At 35.3% G+C, this 23,735-nt stretch overlaps 1 protein-coding gene and 1 pseudogene across 9 annotated transcripts in view; one reads left to right on the top strand and one right to left on the bottom strand.

Moving 5' to 3' along the window:
• RFX3 (regulatory factor X3) overlaps positions 1-23,735 on the bottom strand; it is a 308,074-nt gene that overhangs the window by 225,461 nt on the left and 58,878 nt on the right. The window lies entirely within an intron of this gene.
• LOC134728549 (uncharacterized) lies at positions 21,496-22,464 on the top strand (annotated as a pseudogene).

The raw sequence follows: 23,735 nt of genomic DNA, 5'->3' as shown, positions 1-23,735 counted from the left end.
CAGTGAATGTTGTTCCCCTCCATGTGTCCATGCGTTCTCATCATTCAGCTGCCACTTACAAGGGAGAAGATGTGGTGTTTGGTTTTCTGTTCCTGTGTTAGTTTGCTGAGGATAATGGCTTCCAACTCCATCCATGTCCCTGTATAGGACATGATCTCATTCCTTTCTATGGCTGCATAAAATTACATGGTGTATATGCACCACATTTTCTTTATCCAGTCTATCATTGATGGGCATTTGGGTTGATTCCATGGCTTTGCTATTGTGAATAGTGCTGCAATAAATATACACATGCATGTATCTTTATAATAGAATGATTTATATTCCCTTGGCTATATACCCAGTAGTGGGGTTGCTGAGTCAAATGGTATTTCTGCCTCTAAGTCTTTGAGGAATTGCCACACGGTCTTCCACAATGGTTGAACTAATTTACACTCCCACCAACGATGTAAAAGTATTCCTTTTTCTCTGCAACCTTGCCAGCAGCTGTTTTTTGACTTTTTAATAATAGAATGGCTAAAATTTTAAAAACTGACCACATCAACTGTTGGTAAGCATGTAGAGAAACTGGAATTCTCATACAATGCTGGTTGGAATCTAAAACAGTGCAACCAGTCTGTGTAACAGTTTGGGAGTTTCTTAAAAATTGAAATACATACTTACCATATCACCTAACCAATCCTACTCCTAGGGATTTATCCAAAGAAAGCATTTGTCCAAAATCATGTACATCAATAGTCATAAGAGCTTTAATCATGATAATCAATAAATAGACATAATTCAATTATCTACCAACAGGTGAATATATAAACTCATTGTGGTATATCCATGTGATGAAATACTACTCATCAATAAAAAGGAAAGAACTACCATTACAGGCAACAATATAGATGAATTTCAAAATAATTCTGCTAAGTGAAAGAAGCCACACAGAAAGAATGCACACTGTATTATTTTATTATTATAAAGTTCTGGAAAATGTAAACTAATACATAGTGACAGAAAACAGAAGAGAAATTGCAAGGGTAGGGAGGGATAGATCTTGGTGGGGCAGGGAGAGGCAAGAGAAAGAGAATAGGGACACAGGGAAACTTCTGGGGTGATAGTATATACACTATCTTGATTGTAGTGTTAGTTTCACAGCTATATACTATATCAGAACTTATCAAATTAAAAGTTAACTATATGCAGTTTATTGTATGCCAAATATACCACAACAAAGCTGTTTTTCACAAAATCAACGACTGGCAAAACTGGGAATACACTAAACCTAGAAATGAGAAGCCTCAAAAAAGGAATCCTGGCATTTGCCAAACAGCTGATGGCACAGCAAGTAAAATGCTGATTAGATTTGGTCTGTGTGGCTTCAGGAGAGAATCAGTACCCACAGAGGAGAAATTAAAAGGAAGCTGTATCAGCTACACCAATGGAATATACTGACAATTGAAGCTGTCTGAACATGGAATGGACTGCTTCGTAAGATAAAGCTTTTTCTCAGTCACAGAAAGAGTTGAAGCAGAAACTCAAATGATCACTTTGTTAGGTGAGGGTCTAGGAGAAATTCCTATGTGGGATAGGAGACAGACAGTACTTCCTGATCTTTAATGCCACTCATTAGGAAAACAGAGCAAATAGTTTGTACTTGGGGAGAAATACATTTAATCACATTCATGAAACTTAAAGCCATCAATACCCAACATTTTGAATGGTTTAAAGTATTTGGGAGCCTGTAGGTTAATGAATGCACTTGTCAATCTTCAACTGAGTTATCTTTCACGTAGGGAAAGCAATAAAGAAATCTTCAAAGATAAACATAGTTTTCTAATGTGTATTTGTCTTTCTGTTTGTGTTTTTCATAAAGTAAGTTATTATAAATTTATTGAGAGAAGGGAGCATTTATAATGTTTACTATGCAATTCTAAGCAGTTAAGAGTTCAATACATAATAGTAATAGCCACTACTTAGTGAATATTTATCATAGGCCTAGAAATTTAAGCAAAGCATCTTGAACACATCAACTTATCAATACTTCAAGATAGCTATTTTTCCCATTTTACAGATGAAATATCTCAGGGTGAGTGAAGTTAAGGGGATCTGCAGGTTGAGGATCTGAAGTCAAGCCCATCTGGCTTCATAATCCAATCTTACAAAATCACTCCTAGTTCACTGAAAAAATAAGGGCCATCTGATGATCACTGCGTACAGACTCTTTCTTCCTTCTCCAAATATTTCCTGTATTCCCACCCAATTTATTTTTTAAAAATACAAATTTTCTCATGTTATGCATCCAGTTTTGATGGCTTTCGTGCCTTATAATTCCTTAGAGGCAAAGTGTAAACTTGTCAACGTGGTCGATAGGAGATCTTCCCGCCTACTTTTCCAGCATAATTTCCTGTTATTTCTCCTGTATTCTAGACATACTAAGATCTTTCAAAGTCCTTTAAAAATGCAATGCATTTGTACTTGCTGTTCTCACTTCTCTGCATGCCCTGATTTCTGGCCTGGTGAATGAAGTTTTATCTTTCCAGGATCAGTTTAAATATTGTTTCCTTTGGTGAAGTCTTCTTTGACATTCCAGTCACATTTAGATGTACCTCCTTTTACATGTACACCACTCTATTCATACTGGTATTATTTATTTGTAGGTTTGTTTCCTGCAAAAACATCTCCTCAAAGACAGTTACTCATCCCTGTATCTCCACTGCCCAAGCCCGATGCCTGATATATGAGAACAGTTCAATAAATATTGATTGTCTGAATGGATAGATGATGGGCAGGTGAATGAGTAAACAAACAAATTGATACACAAACGAGTGGGTTACTGGGGGAGTATATAAAAGAAACAGTACTTGCATAGGACAGAGGTATACAAGTTGCCATAACTATAATATGTAACTATACCTTATTAATTTATATTATTTCATCCTAAATGAAGTCTTCATTGAAGCAACTATTACTATCTGTCCTACTTGTGTGATCCTATTAAAATAGTTTAATCAAAAGTAAAGGTAATATATAATTTGATGCAAAAATTAATTCTCAAGGATGTAAAATGGTTGGAAACCAGGAGATCTGTGAACTACTCTGATTACTTGTCAAGAAGAAGAAAGCCAGAGGAATAACCTTTCTGTGACCTCCTCCCACAAACAAAACTATTCAGAGATTTTACCATTTCAAGATGTAACCTTGTTTAGTGCACTCCTTCTGCAGATAATGAGACTTCAAAAAAAAAAAATACATACAACTCTCACCATTTAAAATTTCAGACTCCTTTCCTTCTCAATTCTTTATGATTTTCAATTAAAATATTTTTATGCCTGATCAATATGTTTGATTAGTTTCCTAAAATCAATCTTAATAAATTGGAGTAACATATGGTACATTTTGGTTTGAGGGGCTTCTTTTATCATCTATTCTCTCACACAGACTTAAAATGGAAATAATTTGGGTTCTTGCTGGACACTGCTGTTTTATGTTAAAATCAGGCTAGAACTAATTCTTTTTAAAAAATCCAAAATAAGATGGAACTTAAAAAAAATCAAGAAGCTTTGAGAACAATTCTCAGCTAATGGAAAAATTATTTTAAATACATGAGAAATGTTCTAAAGCAATCTTCTGGGTGAAAACAAAGCATTACTTATTCGTTGAGGAAAATGCCTTCTCTAAAGAAGTGTTCACATGTCAGAATCCCTTAGTCTATGAAATTAATGCCTTATACATGTAGGTTAAAAAAAATTCACACCTTGATAATTTTCTTCTAACATGCTGCCTCATTATAGCAATAACATTTTGATTTATGCTAAAAAGCATTCCTTTCTGAAGAATTAAAATGTCTTTTAAAAAACACACAAGAAAAAAAAACTGAAGTGCTCTATAAAGTACTCAGTCAATAACAGTGGACTTTACCTCAGAAGGACAAAAGAAGCAATTTTAAACTCCATTAAGTATAATCATTTTTTTCTGAAACATGATAGTAACACGGAGATAATAACTGAATGATTTCAGAGCCCAGCAATGCAAAAGTTGAGAAATGAAAAATGAAAAGACAAAAACTTTGGGCTAAGACATCCATTAAACAAAAGAAGACTATTTCTCAAATGCTGGCATAATTTTCTCAGGTTAACCAGAGAACACAGGATATACAATTTGTGTTGATTTTTTTCTTTTACTATTTTCAACTTTGTTCTTGCTCATTTTATAAATACACAGGTTAACAAAAGGAGGTAACCAATTTCTTAACTTATCACATTGTGATCTTTCAAGGAAAACATTTCAGTTCATTCAAGATTTGGTTCCATTAAGCATTTTTTGTGTCTCCTGCATGAAGGGATGATAGTCTATAAAATGAAAGGACACCATGCATGAATTAAGTAAGAAGCATTCATAAGAGAATCAGAATCTAATTAGATAAACACACTTCCCTACAGGTGGATATGAATTCAAAAGTCTCTGAAATCTCCTATTTAAAGGCTAGCAGTGCTTTTTTAATTATGCTAAAAGTCCCTTGTCTGCTTGATCTCTCATGAACAATTTTAATCAGGCAAGCCTAATATACTCCGTCTCACAGACAACTTAACAGAGCTCTCAACTATAAGCCAATGGGAAGACAAGGAATCACAAGCATTTTCATTAAAAGGGAAAAATGGCCAGCCTAGAGATTTGGCCAGCAATAAAGCAAGAATAAATCATGCTTTTCCCTCACTTAACCTACTTAACTTCAAGAACTACAGACATATAATTAATTTGCTCTTGAGATTTACTCTGTAAACATAAACACGATTTTAAAAAAAATTACATTCTTACAATTCACAGTGGTTTTAGATATTTTTTTCCCACTCACAAATGGACTAATATACTAACAATCCTTTTGCCAGAGTCTAAGAGTAATCTCTTAAAAATGATCCTTTCCAAAAAAGGAGAGTCAAAAACCATTCTGTGCAGTTGGTAGGGATTTTGACAAAGGATCCTGTTCAAAGTGTTAAGCGGTAATTAAAAGGACCAAATAATTCCATTTCGACCTTTACATCCCCAAATCCATTTGCTACATCAGCTGTATCACCATGAGTCCTCTGTCCATTCTGAGGCCCTCCCACAATACAGCAGCTTATTACAACCCACATATTTCTTTTTCTTCTTTAAAAAAAAATAGAGAAGGGTCTCATTCTGTCGCCCAGGCTAGACTGTAGTGGCGCCATCATAGCGTGAATTGCAGCCTCAAACTCCTTCCTAGTCTCAAGTAATCCTCCCGCCTCAGCCTCCCAAGTAGCTAGGACTACAGATGCATTCTACCACATCTGGCCAATTCTTCAAATTTTATGTAAGGAAGGAATCTCGCTATGTTGCCCAGGCTGGTCTCAAACGCCTGGCCTCAAGTGATCTTCCACCTTGACCTCCCAAAGCACTGGGTTTGCAAGTGTGAGCCACTGCACCCAGCCATAACCCACATTTTTAAACTGCAGTAAACTACCTAAATCTAAATGTAACAATTTTCAACTCTTTTCTTTTAACCAATTCAACTCAGAAAACTCCAAAGAAGTACTGATGGGTGACCTAGGCTCTAAGAATTTGCACCTACGCTACACCTTGTTGGTTTTGTCTATTATCTTTATCCCCAAACTACTTTAAAATTAAAAATGAGGCCCTTTGAGTTTACCCCCAATTAGTTGCTATGTGACTTGCAGCATGTTTTCAACCCCCTCTGTACCTCATTTTCTCCATCTGTCAAATTGTTGCTAATAATACCCTCCCTCAAAGAATAGAGGTAAGAATTAAATGGTATCATATTAATACATAGGAGAGCAACACCTAGCGTACTGTAGACGCTTAATTTCCTTCTGTCGTGTCCAAGATCATTGTTTCTAGGCTCTTCAAGCATAGGTCTCAACATTTCAAAATTATTTCCCCATCTCTACACTCAGCTCCATCCCTCTTGAGGATTTCCAGCTATTTTCATCCCAGAGCTCTTGGAGCTTCTCTGCCTCACACAGTTTTTCTATGCACTGGCCATGTTTGCTTATTTATTAGAGATGGTTTCATTTACCCTTGCCTCAGTTTTTACCTGCCTGGTTCTTTTCCTCATTGGTGCTGTGCTTCTTTCTAATTACAACTGTACACTATCAGTTTATTTGACACTTTTCTCTTCACATTGATTTAAAAGACTATTCTTTACAGTTAAACTAACATACGGAAAATTGGCCAGGCACAGTGCCCCATGCCTTAATCCCAGGAACTGGGGAGGCCAAGGAGCTCCTGAGCTCAGGAGTTCAAGACCAGCCTGGGCAACATGGCAAGACCTTGTCTCTACTAAAAAGGAAAAAAATCAGCCATGTGTGGAAGTGCATATCTGTAGTCCCAGCCACTCCAGAGGCTGAGGCAGGAGGATCGTTTGAGCCCAAGAGATTGAAGCTACAATTACTGAGGCTGCAGTGAGCTATTATCACACCACTGCACTCCAGCCTGGGCAACTGAGCGACACCCTGTCTCGATAAAAAAAAAAGAAAAGAAAAAAAAAAAAAACCTAAGACACAGAAAATTAAAATAGTTTAGGACAAATAGTGATCATCGTAGCCCAGGATAAAAACATTTGGTTAATTCTTTGAAAATGATTTTGGTTTTTATAGTTTATGCATTCACCTATCAGATCCTGTGGTTCTACCAACCTGGTTGCTTGATGGGCTGTAAAATTCAACTTGTTTATTGAAATGGTAGATGCTAAAGAGAGTATTTGCCTGGCAAGGCAGAGAAAAAAATAAAATTAAAATATAAGCTTTCAAAAAGGTTCATCAGTACTACCAAGGCTGCAATCACACACATACAAATAAATCCCTTTAAAACCTCTAAAAATGAGTTGTTTGATCTATGTGAAAATACCTCAGATTAAGAAAATCTCAATTCTGGTGTCAGAAAGACGAGATATATAACAGGGAACGTCTCTTTAAAACAACATAAAACATAGTTAAAATGTATTTTAACTACGCTCAGAGGTCATGTTTTTCTCTCTTTTTTTTTACTATTTTTTTGTTTTTCTCTTTCCTTAACGAAACATTCTCCCCAATCCTCTGTTCAATACACAAATTTGAAATGTTCAGTGACACAAAAGAAAGTACTATTCTTTCTTTTAGAAAGAACATTTTTTTACATCTTAGATGTCTGAAGGTGGAAGAAATTATTATTCTTTACATAAATATGAATTACATGTCTTTTACAGACTACGTGCTTGTTAATTTTCCTAATGGAGTTTAAAGTCTTTCCAAGATCCCAGAGTTAATCCCAACCTGCTTCAAATTACCATGTTTTGAAGTTTTGCCTCAAGTTTTTTGGTCAAGGACACACAAAAAAAATCAAATCAAGTGATATCATTACAGAATTTTTTTTAAAAAGTAACAGAAAACAGTAAGAAGAATTCTTAGAATTTTCCCTTAAAAATCCTTAGGATCATTCCATTCAATCCAGTGAACTTATATAAATTATTGCAATGACTTAATTTAGTACTACCTGGGAAAATGGCTAAAACTTCCTTTTCTATTCAATATTTGGTTTTAAAAGAGCTGCAATTACAACTAGCACCCAGATCTTGGTTTCCAATACTATTTTCCAATAAAAAGAATCAGACTTCCATGGAGAAAAAGCTGATTCTAGGAGTGAAGCAGGAAATATAAAAGGCGAATCTGGAGCATCCTGCAGTGTAGGAAAGCGAAGCACTCAAAATAGAAAACAAAAATAAAACACAATGATGAAAGTGTGTTAAAGAGATATAGAAGTCAACTAAAAGAGCTCTCAATGGCCAAAGCTGGAACAATTTGAGCAATAAAACTGTAGTACTGGATTATAACCCAAAAATCATATAATCCATGAGCCATATTTATATATGTAAATGACTGAGGTTGGGCACAGGGACTCACACCTGCAATCTCAGAACTTTGGGAGGCTGAAGTAGGAAGTTCACTTGAGCCCAGGAGTTCAAGATCAGCCTAGGCAACATGGTGAAACCCCATCTCTCAAAAAATTACAAATATTAGCAGGGCATGGTGGCGTGTCCGTAGTCCCAGCTACTTAGGAAGCTGAGGTAGGAGGATGGCTCAAGCCCAGGAGGTCGAGGCGGCAGTGAGCTACGATTACGCCACTGCACTCCAGCCTGGGCAACAGAGAGAGTCTCAAAAAGATAATAAATAAGTTTTGACTGAAAAAATAAATAAACAGAATGACAGACAAATTTCTTGTGCAGAAGCATTCCAAATAATTTACTTAGCCCTCAGGAAGGTGGAACATAATCTTCCACTTCTTATGTGTAGGCTGCATATAGTGACTTCCTTCCAGAGTAACCTGATAGTGGATAAACCTATTAATAATAGGGGAAAATGGGTGTAGCATACATGGGAACTCTGTTTAATATCTTCACATGCTTTCTGTAAATCTAAATTTATTCTAAAATAAAAAGATGTATTTTAAAAGTTTTTTTTTTTTTTTAAATATCTGCTACTGACTTTGGCTTTCTGAAGTTTGCTATCTGGCTTACCAGTAGAAACCCTTAGTCAATTTTGGAATTGTACAATTTCAATTGTACAATTCTTCGTTACACTCTCAAATCCACAAGTCATTTGTGCTGACGTAGAATTGGAAAAATGAGAAGCATATTTCTGCATCTGAGTTCTGCTCTACCTGCAACTCCCTACATGACCTAAATAACCAATTTTCTCATCTATGAAACAAGACAAACCTGCTGCAAGGGCTTTCTATTACCCCTATGGGGATGGTGGGTAATGCTGACGCCCTATCTGACACTCTCATGACTGAAGGTGTGTCATCTGCATCCTTCTCCAGCCTTCTCTAGCTTGGCCCATTCAGATGTCAATCTGGTACAAGATCTGGCTCTTCTAGTTTTCTTAAGAATTGATGCTCAAATGTCATTTTTAAAAAAACAACTAATGGCCAGGCACAGTGGCTCATGCCTGTAATCTCAGTGCTTTGGGAGGCCAAGGCAGGAGAACTGCTTGACACTAGGAGTTCAAGTCCAGCTTGGGCAACATACGGAGACACCAGCTCTATAAAATAATAAAAATAATAGCTGGGCCTGGTGACACATGCTTGCTAGTCCCAACTACTACGGAGGCTGAGGCAGGAAGATTGCTTGAGCTCAAGAGTTTGGCACTGCAGTGAACTATGATTGTGCCACTGCACTCCAGCCTGGGCAAAATAAAAATAAAAATAAATTCATGTTAACACCATATTTGGAAGAATAACCACAATTTAGATACAATGGTTGCTTCTGTATGGGGGAATAGGAGGCTGGTGTGGGAAAAAGACATACTTTGCACTCTATAGACACTCTGGCTATCTGAATTATTTTTTACTATGTGTATGCATTAGCTATTTTAAAACTTATTATAAAAGCAACAAGAAATCCATTATTACTCAGGGAATACTATAGGTTTCTGATTTCAACCTTTGTATCTGCTATCTGTGTATTATCTCTTTTTAATATAGTACCATAGAAAGTAGCATGGCTCCAGGAGATTAGACTAAAATGATTTCAATCAAGTTCTTTTGTACCAAATCAGCCGTTTCAAAATACCATAGCAGTCTTGGAATCAAAAGCAACTTAGGATGGAACATAGCCCTCTCTATTTACTAGTTATTTAACTTCACTAAATCCCAGCTTCTTCATCTGCAAAACTGGAATAACAGTACGCACATCCCGTAAGACTGTTGGAAAGATTAAATAAAAACACATGTAAATTTCTTAGCCTAGTGACAGGCCCATCTATTATGGTCATTATCAGTATAAATGGAAGTCTGTAGACGAGATCTGATTAATCACTCTGTCATGTCTTCTACTCAGCTATGGATCCAGAAGCAACTCCAAAGTGTAAACACGCCCCGAGTGTAACTGGTTTTCAGCAATTATTATTCCCAGTTCATTAGGGAACTAAATACTTATCACTAACTAACTAAAATGAACAGTATTTCTTCTGCATAGAAATGCCCCAAATCCTAAGACACAAGCAGAAGTCATACCTACTTAGAATTGAATAATTCTGTCTCGGCACAGTGGCTCATGCCTGTAATGCTGGCAATGTCAGCACTTTGGGAGGCCAAGGCGGGTGGATCACTTGAGGCCAGGAGTTCGAGACCAGCATGGCCCACATGGTGAAACCCTGTCTCTACTAAAAATACAAAAATTAGCCAGACATGGTGGCACATGCCCGTAATCCCAGCTACTTGGGAGGCTGAGGCATGAGAATTACTTGAACCCAGAAGGCAGAGGTTGCAGTGAGCCAAGATGGTGCCACTGTACCCCAGCCTGGGCAACAAAGCAAGACTCTTTTTTCAAAAAAAAAAAAAAAAAAAGAGTAATTCTAATGAACAATAAAGCAACAAAAAATTCAAGAACAGTGACATAAAACATGTTTAATTATACAGAGTGCTACAGTTGAAATTGTCTTTGGCATTATCCCAGAAGATGGCATAAATTTAGATTTTTTAAATATTTTAAATATATTTTTAAATATACCCCGGTCTTTTTGCTTTAGTTCACTGTAAAAAAAGATATGTCCACATTTAACTTGGGCATCAGTTTTTGAGACTAGTGATAACATACATAAATAATTTTAGTAAAAATACAAGTTAGAGTAGTACATATAAATATATTAGCTGTTTAAATGGATATTTGAGTGGATTTTGTGTGCACAAATATGTGAATAAATAATGTTACCTACACGCACTCTTTGCTATGAATTAGGAATGTCATTCCCTTCCTGTCTCAAAAAAAGTAGCTAAACAGTATATTTTACCCTGATTTCTACTTTATCTTGGGTTGTAAAATAAACCATTTCAAAAACTAAAGGTATATTTCTACTCACAGGATCTGTATTTGCACAGCTTCCCACAAACACATACATATACACAGGCAACACTCGAGAGAAGAAATACATGTATATCTCTATGTACTTGAATGTAACTTCAGATATGTATGTTCTACCTTACCAAAAGATATATTGAGAATTTTTTTATACTTTCTAATTCTTTGCTTTAGATTTTGCTACAAGATTCCTTAAATTGCCTCTTATGTCTGAGATCATATATAAAAGAGTATGTGTAAAACTGACTTAAAATCACATCAAGCTACTTGGTTGCCACTAGAAAGCCAAAAAGCATGGACCCGCTATAAATGTTTAGGCTGTCCTTGTTAGTAAATGCTCCAAAGCAACTGAGGAGAGATAGGGAAATCTGAAACTACAATGATAAAAATCTTAAAGAATAATCTATTCCAACTAGTTAAGACTAGGAACCACTGAAAAAATCCCATTCTATGACTAGGCTACCCTGTCCAATAATGGCTATTATTGACTATTTTTTTCCCCACAGATCTTTCATTTTATATAATGCTTTACAGTTTATAAGCCATTCACATGTGTATCAAATCATCTAATCTCAACAAAACCTATGAGAAAAACGTGGTACAATTAAATCACGGACACAGAAATAACGTGATTTACACAAGGCCACTAAGCTATGAATGGTAAAACTGAGACTCATACCCAAGTCTCCCGCCCCTAAATGTATCTTCATTGTCTCCCACCTCATCTTCAGAACTGAATTCCACTTTCCCTGACAAGTCCCATTTCTTGCAGCACAATGCCCCCTCATCCACCCAACTGGAATTCTTCCTTAGGTGTTTTACCAAATCCTCTCTAGTCAATTCCCCACACCGTAGCCAGAAATATCTTCCAAATTTAGATCAGGTACTCTTCTATGTAAGACCAGCAAATGTTTTTCACTGTTTCTAGGTAAGGAACAGACTTCTTCCCAAGGTCTTTAAAGGCAGAGTGGCCTCATTCCTTCCTACCGTTTCAGGTTTAGAGCAGATTCTGTGTGCATCAGACAGGCTGTTTTTCTTAAGCACCATGCTTACTCACCCTAGATCCCTCTCCACCCCTTTTCACCTAGTCAATGCATATTCTTTCTTAATTCAGGCAAGCCTTCCCTTCCCTTCCCTTCCCTTACTAAGCGAATCAAATGCTCCTACTATATACTCTTTCTCATGACACTGTATACTTCTACTTCATTGAAGTTATCATAGCTGCAATTTACATTTACTCATGTAATTACTTGGTTAATGTCTACCTTTTCCATCAGACTGTCAGTGCCATAAAGAGTAAAAAGGAGGTCAGTTTTTCTGTTTTTAGTCACTATTATATCCCCAATGCTTGGCGCAATTTTCAGCCTGCTAGTAAATACATGATTTAAAAGCTGAGCAAATATAGAACTAGGTTAATTCTTTCAGCCTTAAGTATCTGAAAAGTTATTATTCTAATAATTTCTCTACACTACACACACAAAAGTTATGTTAGGAAACCATTCTGATTCTTCAAAATATTTTTTATAATAAAGTTCCCAGATACTTCTTAAAACCTGGAAACCATAAATGAATACAATGGTATCTTCTCATCAGTACAGAGACTGCACTTCCCCATTCCAAGTACTTCGCTTCTATTAAAACAGTCTACACTTGTGTTTTAGTTTGTGCTGACAGAGCAATACTTGAGACTGGGTAATTTACAAAGAACAAAAACTTATATCTGACAATCCTTGGCTGGAAGTCAAGGTGTCGGCAGATTTGGTTGTCTGGTGAGGGCTGCATCTTCCAGAATGGAGGAAACTGTGTCCTCACATGGCAGAAGGCAGAAGAGCACGCTCCTGAAGGCTGTGTAAAGCTGTTTTTATAGGGGTTTTACTCCCATTCACAAGGGAAGGAGCCCTCATGACCTTATGACCAGTCCCATGCTCGAATAGTATCACATTGGCCCTTAAGTTTCTACATCTCACTTTTGGAGGAGACACATTCAAACCATGGCACTGTGGGACATGGCAGTGACAGTTAAACCACAACTTTCCAGGTCTCTTCATATGAATTTCTTTTAAAACATATCCACTTGATTCGTGGCTAGTGTGATAATTTGACAAACCTATATGCAAAATTTTATGTTAATCAGTATTACAGGCCATCTTAATTTCAGCTATTCCTTTCAGATGACTAAGCTTTTTTCAATCCTAATTCCCTCATCCAAACTATTAGCTTTTGCTCCCAGCTTTGTGTGATATGCAAATGTGATGTGCCTGTTTAATTCAAGTCCATGATAAAAATGATTAATAGAACAAAGTGAAAAAAACGGCCACATCATGTCACTAGAAATACCTTTCTCCAAGCTGACATCAATTCATTCATCAAATTATTTCAACCATCCATTAATTTACTTGGCCCAATAACCTAACTCCTAATTTGGCCATCTATTAAATATGTCATAAACATTTCATGAGACACTGTCTGAAACCGTGCTAAATCAACTTACTCCACCTACATGGGGAAAAAAAAGTCACATGTTTAACATGAGACACTCCTAGTAAGCCCATGTGGTCCCTAGAGGACTACTCAAGTCCTCACGAGTCATCTGTCTAATCATCAGTTAAAGAATTGTCCCAAGGGCCAGGCACAGTGGCTCATGCCTGTAATCCCAGCACTTTGGGAGGCTGAGGCGGGTGGATCATGAGGTCAAGAGATCGAGACCATCCTGGCCAACATGGTGAAACCCCGTCTCTACTACAGAAATTAGCTGGGTGTGGTGGTATGCACCTGTAATCCCAGCTACTTGGGAGGCTAAGGCAGGAGAATAGCTTGAACCCGGGAGGCAGCAGTTGCTGTGAACCGAGATCACACCACTGCGCTCCAGCCTGGCAACAGGGCGAGACTCCATCTCAAAAAAAAAAAAAAGAAAGAAAGAAAAGAATTGTCCCAAGGATAAACATAAAACCTACTGATCTTAAAATAGGAGAATTCTACCTTTTCCTCTCTTTTTTGAAAATAAAAACAGTATCTGCATGATCTTTAGTTTTCTGGCATCTCTGTTACTGGCCATAATGGTTCAAAGATTACCGAACCATTCATATTTGCAAGTCATTTAATCCTAGGACATTAACTAGTTGAGAGCAAAAAAGTGCTTTCTCATCATTGCTTTGCCTTTCTTAACTTCAATTCCCTTACTGTCATTAGTCTTCTTTACTGAATTTGAGTATCATTTTATTTTGATAGAGAAATTAAAAACCCAGGAGTTCCATAACTCTGCTTTCACTGCACTATCCAGTATTACATCTGTCCCAACCAGTAGTTTATTCTTTTATTATCATTTTTTTTCATGATCTGAACATGTTCCAGTACTTAGTATCTTTACAAGCCTCAATTCATTTTAGGATTCAGCTTCCTGTATGCCATTCTCTCAGTTTTATAAGACATTTGTATTTGTGTCCCAACCTTTTCTTACTTACGAGAATCATTTTTGCTTATATGGTCAGTATTTCACTTTAAGGAACTCCACACACTTCATTCATTCAATGAATGTTTTACCGATTGCCATCTATATGCAATTCACCAAACTAGAGTAAAGAATACAAAGATACCTGAGATCTATCTAGTCGCTGTCTTCAAGGAATCTAGACAGAAATACAGACTGCTAGGTGGAATTGTAGGCTTCTATGTTCCCAAGATAAAAATAAGTGCTGTGTGAGCAGAGTACAGAGCAACTAGCTCAAGCATGAAATAGCTGCTTAAGTCTTCATCAAGGAAATGACATCTGAGTTGAGTCGTGAGGAAGCAGTCATTAGAAGACTGGAAGTATCCTAGGGAACAGCATGTGCAAAGCCATGGAAATACAAAAAAGGACACTGTTCTCATGCAGGAATGATGGGCTTCATGCAGCTAGGATTTAAGGTGCATGAAGTGTAATTCCAAGAGATAACTTAAAAATATGGGGTCAGTTATAAAAAAGGCCTTGTAATGTAAAGTCACCAATACATAGAATAAATAAAATGAAGCAAGTGCTCTCTACAGAATACTATGCAGCAGTTAGGAGTAGCAATCCAGATGTATGCCACTGATATAGACAGATCTTTAAAAGAGTGCTGAGGTCAAAATAATGTCTAGAGCATAACACAAGTATTACAAATTTAAAATACAGGCACATCCAGTATTTGTCTGCACACAAAATAAATCTACATGTCTTACAAGCACACATACAAATAAAAGGATTCAGATCAGAAACATCAGAATTTACCTATGGAGTGGAAGAGTAATGGGGGTGGGAAATAGAAACAAAGTGATTTTTTTTTAAAGCAGATATACACCTGTTTTATGACCCCCGAAGTCTGTATGTTTTCCTATAGGTGACAAAGGTTTTAAAGTCTGGGAACGGCAAAATCTAATGTAGCTTTTAGGAATAAAGTTTGGCACAGTGTAAAGAATACAGTCCTGTAGTTGTAGTTTCTTCTGGAGTCAATGAACATGTGTTCATTACCCTTTTTCTACACATGCTTAATAGATCTTTATTATTCTGTAAGAAAAGGCTAAGTATAAGACTAAGCTACCAATAAGTAAAGATGGATATAGAAACTTTGGTAGTAGAAGAAAGTGAAGACAAGAGCTGACAGGGAATAAGTAGTTACAGACAAAAGCAGCATCTTCAAACTCAAATTTGATTATCTGCCAAGAATAGTATTGAAAACATTCCTGCATTGCCGTAGACACTGAATTAAATAAATGCTAAGAATTTCACCAAATTGAAGATCTGTTCATTTTCTTGTAAGTGTGCCAAAGGGACAGCAATGAGAAATTAAAACAATGCCCCTCTGAGTATGTCTTGGGAGCTCAGAGTAAAGATCTCTGGAATAAACTCATACGCACCCTATCACTTGAGAGATGAATCTTGCATTACACCAAGAACTGCTTCATCTGTACAAACAGACTTTCTATAGAACTGTAACTGAACACTACAGGCAATGAGCCAACACTTTTAAATTTCATCAAGCTCTAGTGCCAGGTGACAACTGTTTGCTGTGACATGATTTATGCAACACATTTCATCTAGTTATCTCAGAATCAAAGGAATTTTACCAAAGGGTTCTCATTCAGATAAACAGGAAGAATTTCTACCCCAATCACATCTGTGAAAAGTGGAAGACACGTGGTAAGTTTCAAGACAAGATCCTACTGATTAAATTCTGAGAATAAAGGACTGGAAAACATAAAATTGGCGCAGTTACTGGGCACTCCTCTATTATGAAGACGCTGTTTTACATTTGGATGCAGTGAGCTAACTAAAAAGCGACCCGAATCAAAATAAATTTTATGAATAATAAGTGAAAGTATACATAATACATAACAATACTTATTTATATAACTTTACATTTCCACAGACATACTCATGAGAGTCAGAATTTTTTGTTTTGCTCTTCCCTTTTTGTTCTGTGCTTCAGTAATTTCATGGGGATGCTTTTCCTTCTCAGTCTTCTCTTGAATTATCACTTCAGCCCCTAGTCATCTCATCCTACTACACTCTTATCCATTTTACTCAGAGTAAGTTATGGTTTGACAGAAGGTAGAGTTGAAAAGAGGACATCTCCCACCAATAACTCTAACACAATTTCATTTTGAAAGTATTTTACCTAAAGAAGGTTATCTGTGTTATCCACGGATGGTGAGAGTCTGGGTGTAGTTCCTTTCTACTTCGTAATGTATGTATTGCTTTCGTAATCGAGGAAAGGGGTTTTAAATAATGATATAGTGACATGATGGAGAAAAAAAAACTTTATTGTAACAAATGTTCAACTTCAAAAGATGGTTGGTTACATATCAAAGGACCCCAGTCTGGCATCTTTCTCTTGCCTTCTACCATTACTCTGGCTTACAACCCAGCTTAGATATGAATACACAAATTCATCAGCTTTATTGTAGGGAATGTGACAAATTGGATGATGGAAGGCAGGGGCCAATAAAACCCAAAAGTTACATAACAGGTACTTAGAAAAGATACTAAATCTATTCTGGGCTCTATAAATTAAATTATATGTTACTAAAATGCTCAATTTTCTTATGAGATGCAAATTAAATCAACACCAATTTAAGAACACAAATCCTCTTACACCTCAATCTAAGCATGGATGAAACTAAATAATCTAATATTTTAACAACATCACATAATAGATTTAATATTATTTTTAAAAAGTCCTTGTTCCATGAAACAATCATCACCCTATTTGCCCAGTTTTCCTCTACCTTATACTCATCAAATAAGATAAACCAACATTTTAAAAAATATAATTTTCAATGTTCAATTTTACTTTCCTTAGCACTAAACTTGAAACTGATAAACTCAGTCATTGTAAAACCTTATTCATGTCACTTAGTTCATTTTGATCTACTTTAAATGAAGCAGGATTTCATAGACTCTCAGAGCTAATACCTTACCTCCCTTAATCCCAACCCAACCCCACCCCAGGCTTAGGTAGTTATAGGCTACACATGCCCACTATCAAAAAAAAGCTTCAAAACACTGTACTATTTTCTTGCCATTTCTAAGTATACATGTTTCTATTTCTACAGTGAGAAAAGACAATGCTTCCCTAATCACTTAACCAATTTCCTAACAACATATTATTTTTATTACATATGTAACAGAGAACTAGAAACGCCTCTCAATACTTCTCCTGTAGTCTTACTCACCAATTATTTTTCTTATAAGATGACAGGTTATCACAATTTATAAAATCTGGTAGTTTTGGTATGTTTTAACATTCATCGCTGAGATTTACTATTTCTTATTTTCTTTCTCATTAATATTTATGTAAAATATTTATTTAATATAAATAATATTTATGTAAACTAGATAGACAAAATACATGTAGCAAATGTTTATAAAGCTCTTCACAAGGTTAAAATTCTAATATTTTTAAATATATGAGAGCAACAAACTATTTTCATCACAAAAAAATATAAATTGGGTTTCATGTTTGTCACCCAATAAAGTTCACCATTTTTATTCATTTAATCCAACTTCCCAATCATCCAAAACAATTTTAACAGATACCGTGTTAGATGGTAGACAGCATTTGAAATCCTGATCCTAAAGTTCACAGAATGTGCTTTGGATGAAAATAGAACAGTTTTAACAGCAACATGTAAAAAGTCATCCAACGAGGTCAAATCAGTGACTAAGCAATCTAAATACATCTATCAGTTTTCTCATCTAAATGGGATACAATTTAAGAACTACTGCATGTTCAAGGAATAGTTTCCTGCCACAAAGAACTGTTAGTAGAACAATATTATGCTAGAAAAAGAATTTTTTTAATTTAATGTAACATAACAATTACCACTGACAAGTTGTTAAGCTGAAATATAAACAAAGTATGACTTAATGAGAATGTACAAGAGACTTCACAAAATGTTTACATGAACGAAAACAAAATAATATAAGTATTAACATCTCTGTGAATATATTTTCATATGTCATATCTATGGCTTATTGATATTAAATTAATATCCAAAGCTGTTAAATTTTAATTTGCATATCAATTTTTACAAAGGCCTATATAAGCACACCTAAATAAGCTATTTTATATTCTGTTTTACTTTTTGTTTTTACATACAAATAATCATTTGGAGAACATCTGAAAGGGAGAACACACCCTTTAATACATATTAAGATATTTCTTATTTCAGTCACAAGAAATAAGTTGTTTGAGTGCCACAAGTGAACTTTTGTGTTTTCCGATTCATAATTAAGTTGGGGTTTACTCGTCCTGAAAATAAAAGAGGGAACATTCCCCAACTCATTTTATGAGACCAGTGTTACCCTGTTTAAAAAAGAAAAAAGTGACAAGCATACTACAAGAAAATTTAACTACAGGCCAATATCCCTTAGGAAGACAAATAACAAAATATCTGTAACAAAATCCTATCAAACCCAGCAACATACATATAAACAGATAATGACAAAATGGGATTTATTCCAGAATTCAAGGTTGCTTTATCATTAGAATATCAATCAGGATATTTCACCAGATTAACAGACTAAAAGAAAAAGTGTCAGGTCATCTCAATTTAACATTCACTCATAAATAACCCTCAGCAAACTGGCAATTGAAGAGAATTTCCTCAGCCTAATAAAAGGCATCCAGAAAGAAACTATAGCTAACATTATACTTAATAGGGAAGGACTGAATATTTTCTTTCTAATATAAGAGGGCAAGGATATCCTCCCTCCCCATTTTTACTCAACACTGTAGGTCCTAACCAATGCAATAAGGTAAGAAAGATTAATAAAAGGCACACAAATTAGAAAAGAAGTAGTAAAAACTGCCTTTATTTGCAAACAACATGATTGTCTATGCAGAACATTTTTAAGAGTTTACCAAAAATTAAATAAAGCTATTAGAAACAGTGCATTTAGTAAAATTACAGTGTTACAAGGTCAAAATAGAAAAAGTGTACCATACTTCAATACTAGTCATATTGTATTTCAATACTAGCATTGCTAATATTGCATTGCTAGCATTACAATAGCATGTGATGTCACTTATAATAGTATTAAATATATAATGGGAATAAAGTTAACAAAAAATATATGCAAGAATTATCCACTAAAAACTGCAAGACACTGGTAAGAGAAATTAAAGACTTAAGTAAAGAAAGAGACATATCATGTTCGTGGATCATAACACCCAATATTGTTTAATATATTAATTTTCTTGAAACAGATCTACAGAGTCAATGCAATTCCAATCAAAATCCCAGTAGGCTTTTAAAAATGTATATGAAAATGTAGAGGACATAAGGTAACCAAAACACTTTTGAAACACAAGAGAAAGTGGGAGGAATTATATATTACTTAACTGTAAGACTTTGAGCTACAATAATCAAGAAAATAGGGTATTGTCATAAAGACAGTAATTAAAAAATGGAATGGGAATAAACCCACACATATATATGGTCAATTGATTTTTCAATGAAAACGCTAAGGTAATTAAATGGAAAAATTATTGTCTTTTTCAACAAATGGAACTGGAACAATCGCATACCCATCTGGAGAGATACAACACCTCATATCATATACAATAATTAACTCAAACGGTATCATAAGCCTAAAAATGAGATTATAAGCTACTAGAAGAACATACAAGGCAATCTAAATGATATTCGTTTAGATAAAAATCTTTAGCACTCCACAAAAAGCACAAAGGAAAAAATCAATAAATTGGGCTTCATCAAAATTAAAGACTTATTCTTTGAAAAGGCACACTTAAGAAAATGAAAGCACAAGCCCACAGACTTGGAAAAAAAAATTGCAAAACATATCTCTGATAAAGGACTTGTATCCAGAATATGTAAATATATATACAGAACTCAATAAGAAGGAAACAAAGAACTGTTTTTTTAAAACTAGGGGCTGGGCACTGGGGCTCATGCTTATAATCCCAATACTTTGGGAGGCCACGGCAGGAGGATCGTTTGAGCCTAGGAGTTCAAGACCAGCCTGGGCAACATAGGGAGACCCCAGTATCTACAAAAAGTTAAAAAAATTAGCCAGGCATGGAGGTACACGCCTACGGTCCCAGCTCCTCAGAGGGTGAGGTGGGAGGATTGTTTGGGCCTGGGAAGTCAAGGCTGCAGGGAGCTGTGATCATGCCACTGCACTCCTGCCTTCATAAATAAAAATGAAAATAAAACATAGGGAAATGGTTTGGACACTTTACATAAGAATATATGCAAATGACCAAAAACTACATGAAAAAATGCTCAAAAAATTAATCATTTTAGGGAAATACAAAGTAATGTAACTGTAATGAGTTACCATTACACCTTCATTAGAATGATAGCTAAAATAAAAAGAACTGTTAATACCAAGTGTTGACAAGGATGTAGAGCAACTGCCAGGAATGCAAAATGGTACAGCCACTTTGGAAAACAGTTTGGCAGTTACTTAGAAAAGTTAAAACATACCCTTATCATATGACTCAGCAATCGCTTTCTACACATTTATCCGAGTAAAATAAAAACATATGTCCATAAAAACACTTATATTGCATAACACTGTGTTTGTATAACTGTTTTATTCATAATAGCTAAACCCTGAAAAAGAAAAATTCCATCAAATAGTTATCAGAACAACCAAATTGCGGTATAGCCACACAGTAAACTACCACTCAGCAATAAAAAGGAACAAACTGCTGATACATATACAGCTAAAATCTAAAAGAGGCCAGGTGCAAAAACTACATACTGCGTGATTCCATTTATATAAAATTCTAGAAACAGCAAAATTGTACTACTATAAAGTAGATCTGCGGTTGCCAGGAGCAATGAGATGGGGTAAAGGACTGACTACAAAAGGGCAGGAACAAACTTGTGGGGGTGATGGAAATGATCCATATTTGGTTGTAATGGTGGAACACAATTGTATACATCTGCCAAAACTCATCAAATTGTACACTTAAAATTGGTGAATTATACAGTAAGTAAATTATATCCCAATAAAGCTGATTTAACAAATAAAAGCAATGAAATATATGTTGAAGACTTTTATACTGGTGGGAATGTTTGATAACTTACCCATCCAAGAAACAGTTCCAATTTGTTAGATTTGAACACATAAACATGTAAATACTTAAAAAAAAAATTCACAAGTTATCGGTGGAAAGGTAAGTGTCTCTCTCACCCCTATGACTTCTATGCCTTTTACCACTTAATTTATATTCACAAGCAAACAATATTGATATATAAGGACCTGTTCCTAATTAAGGTATCTATATGTTAAAGGGGTGCTTTATTAAAATAGAAGAATCACTAACTCATAACAATATGCAGGTCATTCTTTTCCAGAGGGGAACCTTCCCCAAACCCTTGCAATCTGAACTCTTTACCCCTATAAATCAAGAGTATCAGTAGTCTGACAGCATCTTAGTATCTCACTTCTAACAACCTGCCAATCCTTGTTCTAATATCTTGTGGCAAATATAAACCATTTCTTATATGTTAACCTGTTTTGCTTTTTTTCTTTTTTTGAAACAGAGTCTCACTCTGTTTCCCAGGCTGGAATGCAGTAGCATGATCTCAGCTCACCACAACCTCCACCTCCTGAGTTCAAGTGATTCTCCTGCCTCAGCCTCCTTAGTAGCTGGGATTACAGGCATGCACCACCATGCCCAGGTAACTTTTTTTTTTTTTTTGTATTTTTAGTAGAGACAGGGTCTCACCATTTTAGCCAGCCTGGTCTTGAACTCCCGACCTTAGGTGATCCACCTGCCTCAGCCTCCCAAAGTACTGAGATTACAAGCGTGAGCCACTGCACTTGGCCCATATGTTAATCTGGATATATTACAAGTTCAATGAAAATATCCTTAAAGAGTAACTACAAAAATCAAAGCTATTATTCCTATTATACAGGAGTTTACAGTATACAAAGAAGAGAAGGTATGCAAACAGGGCATTTTTATTAATAATACAAGATACTATATATCTCAAAATAGAGCAGTGAGTGGTAAAGATAGTAAGTATTGCTATGGTGAAAAAAAGAAAAAGCAAAAGTGGACTCAAAGGAGATGGGGGATCTTGACTACTCCTAAAAATCAGAATTTGAAAAAAAAGTGAAGGACAGCATTCTTAGCAGGGCAAAGAACAGGAGAATGATGTAGCTGTGACCATATGAACAACATTTTCAGTGGTCAGAGTAGAGACAACATATTTGAGTTGGAAAATAAGAGAGAAATACAAGATTGGAAGTACAGAATTTATTCAAACAGCATTCATTAAGTACCTATTATATGCCATGCATAGTACAGAAATGAGCAGTTTGAAAAGAAATTCCAGACTAAGAAATTTTGTCTTTTTACTCTGCAGCAGGAAAATAGAGTTCTAAAGAACTCATAGCAATTTCATATAACATTATTTTAACCAATCTTGGCAACAAATAATTTTAAATAATAGAAAAACAGAGACTCAGGAAGGTATACATATATGCTTAAGGTCATATAGCCAAAATCAAAGCAAAAATCCCACATCTTCCTATTCCTAGCTCCATGCTCCTTGTCTTGCTCTACTGGCTATATCCTTTAGTCCTTTTCATTTTCTCAAGCAAATAATAAATTATTAAAAGAAAAAAATGTGATGCAATAAAAGCAATGTTTTAGTCAAATGCATATGGCTAGGTTGTACGGGCTGAATTAAAAGATAAAGAACATGGAAAAAATGAAATCTATTAGTATAGGTTGGCACAAAAGTAATTGTGGCTTTTGCCAATTACTTTTGCACTAACCTAAAGTTACTGTAATAATCTAGGAATTGGTGGTAGCAGTAGGAATGGAAGCCATTGGATACGAGACTTTGTATAAAAAGATTCAATTAGATGTCTTATTTGAAAATACCAAGAGATTCAAAGATAACTAGGTGATTAGTAAGTAGAGCCACTCATAAAATGTAAATGTCAAGAAATGAGTCTATTTTATTGGAGAAATCATCTACTGTGGTAAAATTATTGCCCGAAGTCAAAGATATTAGATCAAACATTTTATAAGTTTCTATCCCTGAAACAGAATAATCCAGTTTACTACCATCCTTGGATCTTTTATTTACAAATACTTATCATTTTCTGTCTAGACTTAAAGCTTAGACACCACCCTCTATCCAACCCCCGGAGGTATTCATATGCATAAAGCCCAATAAGAGTTTATGCCTACTTCCTGGAAACCTCTAAGAGAAAGCTGATATACCTAAATCTAAAGAATTATATATATATATATGTATATACATACATACATATAAGTATATATGTATATACATACATACATATAAGTATATATGTATATACATACATACATATAAGTATATATGTATATACATACATACATATTAG

This window comes from Pan paniscus, chromosome 11 (genome assembly GCF_029289425.2).
Source record: "Pan paniscus chromosome 11, NHGRI_mPanPan1-v2.0_pri, whole genome shotgun sequence".
Lineage (NCBI taxonomy): Eukaryota > Metazoa > Chordata > Mammalia > Primates > Hominidae > Pan > Pan paniscus.
The sequence above is the reverse complement of the archived record's forward strand: the minus strand, read 5'-3'. Positions and strand labels throughout refer to the sequence as shown.